We start from the raw sequence: 12126 nt of genomic DNA on the forward strand, positions 1-12126 counted from the left end.
TATCATAAATGTCATATACACTACTTTCTTAGGTCTTGATTATATTTCTAATAAAGACTTCACCATTAATAAGAAAGTTGACATAGCAAGAGTTTCAATGACAAAACTCCAATTACATGATATTAGTCTTCTCGACAAATACACATGTATGTATGAATCATATCTGTATGATATTCCACAAAGAAGTGAATATGCGCAATGGATATCTGCTTACCTCATGAAAATTCCAATTATTGGAGAAACCTGTACAGACAGATGGAAAAAAGAAGTTACTGGAGAAATCCAGCAAACCAGTCTTTCTTATGCAACAAAAATTGCAAAAGAAGAAATTGATAGAATCTGTCAAGACAGATATAAACAACAAAAACTTAAAACAATAAGCAAAGATTGTTGTAGCATTCTCTCTGATTTCAAAAACTTTGATATTGGAAAGAAAAATTATAATAAGAAAAAGTATAAAAACAAAAAGAAATTCAAATCTTTTTGGAAAAAGAAAAGAAGAAAATTTTCACCAGGAAAATACTTCAAAAAACCTTCAAAAGAAACACCTAAGAAGAATACTTCCTGTCCGCAAGGAAAGAAAAAATGTAGGTGTTGGATCTGCAATGAAGAAGGACACTACGCCAATGAATGTCCAAATAGAAAAAAATACCCAGACAAAGTCAAGGTTTTACAAACCGCTAACAATGGGGGATTTGAAGCTCTTGAAGAAGAGTATGATGGTACACAACATGTTTTTATATATCATGTTGAGACAGAATCTTCATCAGACACTGATGAATACGAATCAACAACGGATGACTCAGACTAGTCCCATACAAACCCCACTTTTCAGAGAGGAGGAGATTAACCATTTTTGCGTAAACCTCCAGAAGATTGATGATTCCCTTATCATGAATCTTACTAATCCAAACTCTATCTATGTTTCTACTTTCCTTAACTTTAAAGGATATAAAAAATTTAGAGTACATTGTTTTGTAGACACAGGTGCATCTTTATGTCTTGCAAGCAAATTCATCATTCCGGATGAACTCTGGGAAAACGCTCCCAAAGAAATTAGTGCCACTATTGCAAATGGTGAAACCATAAAAATTAATAAAGTTTGTAGAAACATTAATCTCGAACTTTCAGGAGAACATTTCAACGTTCCCACTATTTACCAACAAAATTCAGGAATTGATATCATAATTGGAAACAACTTCTGTCAAGTTTATGGACCATTCATACAATGGATAGATAGAATCGCCTTTCATCTTAATAATGATATGGTAATTATAAAAAAGGTTACAGAAGCCTATAGCAAAGGAAAACCAGGTTTTCTTGAAACTCAAGAAAAAGGTTCTAAAGAAAAACAAATTCCAGGTACTAATATAACCCATGAAGGGATTAATAAAGAAAAGATTATTTCTATTCAAACTACCAGGTTCAAACAGATTGAAGATCTTCTTGAAAAAGTTTGTTCTGAAAATCCTATTGATCCAAATAAAACCAAAGGATGGATGAAAGCTTCAATTAAGCTTATTAATCCCAAGACGGTTATTAGAGAAAAACCTATGGTTTACTCTTTACAAGATAGAGAAGAATTTTCCAAACAAATCAAGGAATTACTTGATATGAGACTAATTATAGAATCAAAATCCCCTCATATGTCTCCTGCCTTTCTTGTCAATAAAGAAGCAGAGAAAAGAAGAGGAAAGAAGCGCATGGTTGTCAATTACAAAGCAATCAATGATGCAACTATTGGAGACTCACATAATCTTCCCAATATGCACGAACTCTTGACTCTTTTACGAGGAAAAAACATTTATTCAAGCTTCGACTGCAAGTCAGGAAGAATCGCAGCTTCTCACTGCCTTCACATGTCCTGATGGACTCTTTCAATGGAAAGTACTACCCTTTGGGCTTAAACAAGCTCCTAGTATTTTTCAAAGACACATGCAGAACGCTCTTCGAGGCCTTGAAGGTTTCTGCACTGTATACGTTGATGACATCATGATCTTCAGCAAAAATGAACAAGAACACTATGTTCATGTCACACAGGTTCTCAGAACTATTTTAAAATATGGAATAATACTTTCAAAAAAGAAAGCTCATCTTTTCAAAACAAAAATCAATTTTTTGGGTTTAGAAATAAATGAAGGTACTCATTGTCCTCAAAAGCATATTCTTGAACATTTACATGACTTTCCAAATGTTTTAGAAGACAAAAAACAACTGCAAAGATTTCTTGGTGTTTTAACTTATGCTGAAACATATATTGAAAAACTTGCAGCCATGAGAAAACCTTTACAGGTAAAATTAAAAAAAGATGTCATCTGGAATTGGTCAAATGCTGATACAGACTACATCAAAAAGATAATGAAAGTTTTAATCAATTTTCCAAAACTTTATCTTCCAAACATTGAAGACAGTTTAATTATTGAAACTGATGCTTCTGATGAATTTTGGGGAGGTGTTTTAAAAGCTAAAAACCCCCAAAAACGAAGAACAAATTTGCAGGTACACCTCTGGCAGTTTCAAAGCAGCTGAGAAAAACTACCATAGCAATGAAAAAGAATTACTCGCTGTAAAAAGAGTTATTACAAAATTCTCTGTATATTTAACACCAGTAAATTTCCTGGTTCGTACAGATAATAAAAATTTTACTTATTTCCTCCGAACGAAGATTGCAGGAGATAACAAATTAGGCCGGCTAATACGATGGCAAGAGTGGTTCTCACGATATACTTTCGCTGTTGAACATCTCGCAGGAAACAAAAACGTACTGGCAGACTGCCTCACTCGTGACTTCAGGTATGCCTTACATCATCCATGATCTCACTCGCTCCTCTCGAGCCCTATAAAAGGATATGATCCTCATGACATATTTCCTCACAAAAAACTTCACCTACAAAAAAGTGAGGAGGAGATTAGAGAGAAAAGTAAACAAAAATTGAGTTTACAAAAATGGAAGACCTCAACATTTTGAGGATGAAGAAACAAATGCTCCTCATAGAGCTATCTGCAATTGAGCAGAAAATCAACTTGTATGAACAAGTAACAACGGTCACCAATGTACCGGAAAGCGAAAGCTCAAAAACAAAGGCTATTCCGGTGCAAACGGCACCTGGTAAAGAATCAACAAATCCGTTGAAAGCTGATGCTTTGCTAAAAAGCATAATAAAGGAGACAGCTACTCCTCTTCCTAATGGAAAAACTAGCTTATTGGTTGATCCCAATCCTTGTACTGAAGGAATCAGTAAAATGACAACTTTGTCACCCACTAACAAATCTGTGCAGGAGTTCACACCAGATTACAAAAAAGCTCTTAACAAAGAAGCTGAAAGATTTTATGTAATCTATAAAGGACCCCATGCCGGTGTTCATACTGACTGGGGAATTACAGAAACCTTCTGTAAAGTTGATAAAGTTACTTGCAAAAAATTCAGAAATGAAACATCTGCAAGATTAAGCCTTGCCACTTATCAAGACGATACAAGCAAGACTAACCAACCACTTCTTCGACCAAAAATTCAAAAAGTCAAAGAAGCCCACAGAGACCAAAGGTTTGACGTTCCAATTGACGTTCAACAAATGGTTAACTATCCTGAAATCTCTTTTGAAGATTTCAGAACAATCTGGAAGAAAGCAAGAGCTGCATGCCCAGAAGACCTTGTTCATGAAAAGTTTTTCACTACGGACAAGAAAACAAAAAGTCTGTTCAACTTTCTCGAAGGAGCAGATGCAAAATTAGTCTACCAAGCCTTTCAAGCTGGACTAATCGACAATATCTACCCAAGCTGCAACCTTCAAGAACTCAAATTCTTCCCAAGCAGCATGGTAGAATCCATTAAGAACTTTCGAAAGAAAGTACTTAAAGCAAAAGATAATCCGATCTACATCAGATGCATCTCTTCACTCCCAGAATGGATTCAAGAATCAACTCTTTCTCCATACCACTTTCTGGAAATTGGTCTTTCTAAAGCCAATAGAGAGATTGAACAATCTCAACCAATGGAAGATAAAGATCTACCTTTCACAATAATTCTTCATCCTAACCGCGTCAATGGTTTAAGAAGAATATCAGAAAAAATCATTGAAATTATCTCTGGTTCAAAAAAGAAGATTAATTATACCGATTCACATTGTATAATTACAAGCTGGAGTTACAACAACACCAGCCAAGAAGATCTTCGTCAAGCCTCCAAGTTTGGAGAAAAATTCATGAACAATAGCATGGAAGTATCCAATGCTACACGCCAACACTTCTGCCGACATGCAGAACAACTTTTCGAAGAACATCTTTGTCACTTTTGTGATTGCAAAGATTCGGAGACAAAGGAGGGACCCCCCTCTGAAGATGACAAATCCTCATCATCTTAAAGAAAGATGCTTCACGTGTCAAATGGCCCCTCCACTCAAAATAATAATGCCTTTTCTCCATTATTAAAAGCTTTCCAGCTGTCCACAATAATGTAATCTTTAGTGGATAAAAACGTCATGCCTGACATAATAGGCAAGGATCAGACCCTCTCAATATATCTATAAATTGAGAGTTATGTTTTGTAGAAAAGGGGCATCGCAATAACGAGTGCAACAAAAACACTCTCTATCTTGTAAATTTTCAGTTCAATGTCTTGTGAGTAAAAATCTCCCTTAGAAGGGAGAGATGTAAAATATTATAGGAGTACTCCCATTTCGGGAGCTCTTTTATCAATAAATCTTTGTTTTGTTATACTTGAGTGTTCTTACAAAATAGAGTCATGAAACCTGTAAGTGACAGAGTGTCAGGTCGACGATGGTCAACAGTACCACAGGCATGAGGCCAACAGGGAAAGCAACCACATAGACCAATGATTGACACAGGCTGGCTTGAATAGTTTCTATCTATGTAAGTAATACTCCTACTACAAAACACTTATTGATTAATGAGTTTTCTCTTTACAATTTTTTGCATCTATTTCCTTCTAAACATACAAAATATTTAGTGCATATAAATTTGAGTTTTAAATATAGCTATCTTTTCTTTATAGTTGAGAAGATTGCAGGAGATAACAAATTAGTACTTAAAGCAAAAGATAATCCGATCTACATCAGATGCATCTCTTCACTCCCAGAATGGATTCAAGAATCAACTCTTTCTCCATACCACTTTCTGGAAATTGGTCTTTCTAAAGCCAATAGAGAGATTGAACAATCTCAACCAATGGAAGATAAAGATCTACCTTTCACAGAAATTCTTCATCCTAACCGCGTCAATGGTTTAAGAAGAATATCAGAAAAAATCATTGAAATTATCTCTGGTTCAAAAAAGAAGATTAATTATACCGATTCACATTGTATAATTACAAGCTGGAGTTACAACAACACCAGCCAAGAAGATCTTCGTCAAGCCTCCAAGTTTGGAGAAAAATTCATGAACAATAGCATGGAAGTATCCAATGCTACACGCCAACACTTCTGCCGACATGCAGAACAACTTTTCGAAGAACATCTTTGTCACTTTTGTGATTGCAAAGATTCGGAGACAAAGGAGGGACCCCCCTCTGAAGATGACAAATCCTCATCATCTTAAAGAAAGATGCTTCACGTGTCAAATGGCCCCTCCACTCAAAATAATAATGCCTTTTCTCCATTATTAAAAGCTTTCCAGCTGTCCACAATAATGTAATCTTTAGTGGATAAAAACGTCATGCCTGACATAATAGGCAAGGATCAGACCCTCTCAATATATCTATAAATTGAGAGTTATGTTTTGTAGAAAAGGGGCATCGCAATAACGAGTGCAACAAAAACACTCTCTATCTTGTAAATTTTCAGTTCAATGTCTTGTGAGTAAAAATCTCCCTTAGAAGGGAGAGATGTAAAATATTATAGGAGTACTCCCATTTCGGGAGCTCTTTTATCAATAAATCTTTGTTTTGTTATACTTGAGTGTTCTTACAAAATAGAGTCATGAAACCTGTAAGTGACAGAGTGTCAGGTCGACAATGGTCAACAGTACCACAGGCATGAGGCCAACAGGGAAAGCAACCACATAGACCAATGATTGACACAGGCTGGCTTGAATAGTTTCTATCTATGTAAGTAATACTCCTACTACAAAACACTTATTGATTAATGAGTTTTCTCTTTACAATTTTTTGCATCTATTTCCTTCTAAACATACAAAATATTTAGTGCATATAAATTTGAGTTTTAAATATAGCTATCTTTTCTTTATAGTTGAGAAGATTGCAGGAGATAACAAATTAGTACTTAAAGCAAAAGATAATCCGATCTACATCAGATGCATCTCTTCACTCCCAGAATGGATTCAAGAATCAACTCTTTCTCCATACCACTTTCTGGAAATTGGTCTTTCTAAAGCCAATAGAGAGATTGAACAATCTCAACCAATGGAAGATAAAGATCTACCTTTCACAGAAATTCTTCATCCTAACCGCGTCAATGGTTTAAGAAGAATATCAGAAAAAATCATTGAAATTATCTCTGGTTCAAAAAAGAAGATTAATTATACCGATTCACATTGTATAATTACAAGCTGGAGTTACAACAACACCAGCCAAGAAGATCTTCGTCAAGCCTCCAAGTTTGGAGAAAAATTCATGAACAATAGCATGGAAGTATCCAATGCTACACGCCAACACTTCTGCCGACATGCAGAACAACTTTTCGAAGAACATCTTTGTCACTTTTGTGATTGCAAAGATTCGGAGACAAAGGAGGGACCCCCCTCTGAAGATGACAAATCCTCATCATCTTAAAGAAAGATGCTTCACGTGTCAAATGGCCCCTCCACTCAAAATAATAATGCCTTTTCTCCATTATTAAAAGCTTTCCAGCTGTCCACAATAATGTAATCTTTAGTGGATAAAAACGTCATGCCTGACATAATAGGCAAGGATCAGACCCTCTCAATATATCTATAAATTGAGAGTTATGTTTTGTAGAAAAAGGGCATCGCAATAACGAGTGCAACAAAAACACTCTCTATCTTGTAAATTTTCAGTTCAATGTCTTGTGAGTAAAAATCTCCCTTAGAAGGGAGAGATGTAAAATATTATAGGAGTACTCCCATTTCGGGAGCTCTTTTATCAATAAATCTTTGTTTTGTTATACTTGAGTGTTCTTACAAAATAGAGTCATGAAACCTGTAAGTGACAGAGTGTCAGGTCGACGATGGTCAACAGTACCACAGGCATGAGGCCAACAGGGAAAGCAACCACATAGACCAATGATTGACACAGGCTGGCTTGAATAGTTTCTATCTATGTAAGTAATACTCCTACTACAAAACACTTATTGATTAATGAGTTTTCTCTTTACAATTTTTTGCATCTATTTCCTTCTAAACATACAAAATATAATAAACAAATTCCGTACACCATCACTGGTATCAAAGCCTTGTTAAAAAATGGTACTACATTATAATAAAACACTTTACAGTGAATTATTTGAAGAAATTCGTAATACAGAGAATGAGATTTCTCAACATAAAGATATACTTTTAAGTAATAAAAAAGATTTAGTGCATATAAATTTCAGAATTCTACAAGCACAAAATAAACATACTCACGAATATATACCAACCATGGTTAATATACGTAAGTACCTCCTTCATAGGCAAAAAATGCATCAAGAACACCTTGATAAAGCTTTAAACTCAGTTTCAGAACTCAGAAAAAGGATTTTTACTTGTTAACATTTCTTAAACATGAATAAAGAAATTTTCAACAATTCTGAAGAAAATGATTCAGAAGAAAAACAAATCCTAACTTATGTTGAGGATGAAGACGGCTTTCATGCAAACCTCTTAATAAAACAAGATCTTCTCTCTCGGGTCAAGAAAACAGATTTAAAAATAAAGAAAGAAAACATTTTCAAAAATGTTCCTTCTAAACTTAGTATTTTAAATCCGCTTAAAAGGAAAAATGAAATTTTCTACTTTGTTAGTACTAAAGAAATGTCTGTAGACATAAAAGACACAATAGGAGCTGTCTTTCTACCCCTTTTGACTAAAGAACAAATAAACAATAACTTAAAAAGTATTCCAGTTGAGATTAGATCAAAAGTAAGAATGGTCCATATCGGAGCTGTAAAAATTTTGATAAAATCCCAATTCCAAGCAGGAATAAATTCTCCCATAAAAATGGCCTTAATTGACAACAGAATTACTGACAGACAGGACTGCATCTTAGGTGCTGCTAGGGGAAACCTTGCATACCAAAAATTTATGTTTTCAGTCTATCCAAAATTTGCTCTAGATTTGAAATCTGCAAATATAGATAAAACTTTATCTTTTATACATCACTTTGAAAGAAGTGACCTTATGAACCCAGGTGATAAACCATTCACCATAACCTATCTCATAGGATATGCCCTGACCAATAGTCACCATAGCATAGACTACAAGAAAGACGAGTACATCGAACTTGATGATGTCTTTTCAGAAATAGGCCATGTCAAAGATAAACAATTCTGCGACATAAATCCTCAAGAAAACTCTTGGGTTTTAAATATAGCTAGAAACAAAAAAGCTCTAGGAGAAACTCTTAGACCAAGAATTTCTATGGATTCACTCCATATAGGAGAAAGCTCAGAAAGAAAAGATAGTAACTTAATAAGAAACATGTCTTTAAAAATTGATAGTCTACGTCAGAATATCAAACAAATCTCTGAGGTAATAAATGAGTAATAAAATAGATTTTCCTCATTTTTATAAAAAAGGTAAAACAGTAAAAATCAAAACCCTTGACGACAATACTGAAAAGAAAGATTACGTTTTCTCTACTTCTGGAAAAGCTGGTATTCAAACAATTGTAAATCATTGCAATAATCTCAACCAGATCATTGCAAGATGTCTCTTAAAAACTTCGAAAATATGCCATTACCTTGGTATTTCAAAAGATATTTCTAAAGATATTTCTAAAAATAAAATACCTTTTAACCAATTTAAAAACGATTTAGCCATTTTGGTTAAAAATAATCTTGATAAAAATAATTTTGAAAAATTCTTCGAAGTTATTGAAAGACAAAATAAACTAACTATCAAGCTAACCCAGTCTATTGACAAACATTCTATTCTTTTAGAAAACTCTTTAAAAAACAACCATTTTGTTGAAGAAGTCACCAAAAAGGCAAATATTGAAGGCACTCTTAAAGAAAACAACCTTAAGATCACTAATATACAAGAGCAGTTAAAACAACTGATAGGATGACCTCGATACCCGAGCTAAATAGATCAATCAACCTCCTTAATGAAAAAATAGATGGGCTGATTATAAACTTTGACTTAACGGCCATTAAATACGTAACCACTACACAGTTAGAAGTAGCATCTGCAAAAATTATTGCAGACATTACTAAAGAGTTATCTGAAAAGATTGACTCTTGCCCTTGTAATAAAGACATTCTTGAACACATCAAGAATATTCCCATCATAGAACAAAAAACCAAAACTTGAAAATATTCAGGTCTTAAGAAATACTCACCTCCCAATCCAAGTATTGGAAACCCTGACTTAGGAAGCTCAAAAGACTCCCAGAAAATCGATATTTTCAAAAAAGAGCAAAAATGAAAGAAACAATCTCTGAGAAACTTGAGAAATATTTCTTTAACCTTCAATATGAAGATTATGATAAGGCTGACCAAAAACTTATTCAGCTTTTATCTTTAGAAACTGAAGAATGCGAAGAATTGTATCAAAAAGAACCCAAACTTTTTGATCAATATTTTAGAATGACTAAAATAGATGAACCTGATACTGAATCAGAACAAGAAGATAACTTTAAGACTAATACAAAAACTGTAAAGTTCGAATATTCAGATATGGAAGATGATGAAGCAGAATCTTCTTATACAGCCGCTAGAAGAAGCAATAAAAAGAAATATGAGTTCAAAATGCCTGTCCACAATGGTATTCCAAATAGTGGTCAAGGATCCAATACGATCAATGTACTCAATATTGATTGTATCCAAGATCTAAAACTCAGAGAAAGAGTTGTAGAAAAATGGGTTACTGAGATTTCACTAATCTTACAGACAAACCCAGATGAATTTGAAAAAGCAAAAAATGTTCTACTACTTTTAGAACACAAAACTGATGGAATTGTGCAAAAATTCCTAAGAAACAATAATTGGAATGAAGAAATACATGGTTCAGATCTTTTTGATAATATCATAAATGTCATATACACTACTTTCTTAGGTCTTGATTATATTTCTAATAAAGACTTCACCATTAATAAGAAAGTTGACATAGCAAGAGTTTCAATGACAAAACTCCAATTACATGATATTAGTCTTCTCGACAAATACACATGTATGTATGAATCATATCTGTATGATATTCCACAAAGAAGTGAATATGCGCAATGGATATCTGCTTACCTCATGAAAATTCCAATTATTGGAGAAACCTGTACAGACAGATGGAAAAAAGAAGTTACTGGAGAAATCCAGCAAACCAGTCTTTCTTATGCAACAAAAATTGCAAAAGAAGAAATTGATAGAATCTGTCAAGACAGATATAAACAACAAAAACTTAAAACAATAAGCAAAGATTGTTGTAGCATTCTCTCTGATTTCAAAAACTTTGATATTGGAAAGAAAAATTATAATAAGAAAAAGTATAAAAACAAAAAGAAATTCAAATCTTTTTGGAAAAAGAAAAGAAGAAAATTTTCACCAGGAAAATACTTCAAAAAACCTTCAAAAGAAACACCTAAGAAGAATACTTCCTGTCCGCAAGGAAAGAAAAAATGTAGGTGTTGGATCTGCAATGAAGAAGGACACTACGCCAATGAATGTCCAAATAGAAAAAAATACCCAGACAAAGTCAAGGTTTTACAAACCGCTAACAATGGGGGATTTGAAGCTCTTGAAGAAGAGTATGATGGTACACAACATGTTTTTATATATCATGTTGAGACAGAATCTTCATCAGACACTGATGAATACGAATCAACAACGGATGACTCAGACTAGTCCCATACAAACCCCACTTTTCAGAGAGGAGGAGATTAACCATTTTTGCATAAACCTCCAGAAGATTGATGATTCCCTTATCATGAATCTTACTAATCCAAACTCTATCTATGTTTCTACTTTCCTTAACTTTAAAGGATATAAAAAATTTAGAGTACATTGTTTTGTAGACACAGGTGCATCTTTATGTCTTGCAAGCAAATTCATCATTCCGGATGAACTCTGGGAAAACGCTCCCAAAGAAATTAGTGCCACTATTGCAAATGGTGAAACCATAAAAATTAATAAAGTTTGTAGAAACATTAATCTCGAACTTTCAGGAGAACATTTCAACGTTCCCACTATTTACCAACAAAATTCAGGAATTGATATCATAATTGGAAACAACTTCTGTCAAGTTTATGGACCATTCATACAATGGATAGATAGAATCGCCTTTCATCTTAATAATGATATGGTAATTATAAAAAAGGTTACAGAAGCCTATAGCAAAGGAAAACCAGGTTTTCTTGAAACTCAAGAAAAAGGTTCTAAAGAAAAACAAATTCCAGGTACTAATATAACCCATGAAGGGATTAATAAAGAAAAGATTATTTCTATTCAAACTACCAGGTTCAAACAGATTGAAGATCTTCTTGAAAAAGTTTGTTCTGAAAATCCTATTGATCCAAATAAAACCAAAGGATGGATGAAAGCTTCAATTAAGCTTATTAATCCCAAGACGGTTATTAGAGAAAAACCTATGGTTTACTCTTTACAAGATAGAGAAGAATTTTCCAAACAAATCAAGGAATTACTTGATATGAGACTAATTATAGAATCAAAATCCCCTCATATGTCTCCTGCCTTTCTTGTCAATAAAGAAGCAGAGAAAAGAAGAGGAAAGAAGCGCATGGTTGTCAATTACAAAGCAATCAATGATGCAACTATTGGAGACTCACATAATCTTCCCAATATGCACGAACTCTTGACTCTTTTACGAGGAAAAAACATTTATTCAAGCTTCGACTGCAAGTCAGGTTTCTGGCAAGTTCTACTTGATGAAGAATCGCAGCTTCTCACTGCCTTCACATGTCCTGATGGACTCTTTCAATGGAAAGTACTACCCTTTGGGCTTAAACAAGCTCCTAGTATTTTTCAAAGACACATGCAGAACGC

Source organism: Lactuca virosa, chromosome 4 (assembly GCF_052849685.1).
Source record: "Lactuca virosa cultivar CGN04683 chromosome 4, Lactuca_virosa_CGN04683_v6, whole genome shotgun sequence".
Lineage (NCBI taxonomy): Eukaryota > Viridiplantae > Streptophyta > Magnoliopsida > Asterales > Asteraceae > Lactuca > Lactuca virosa.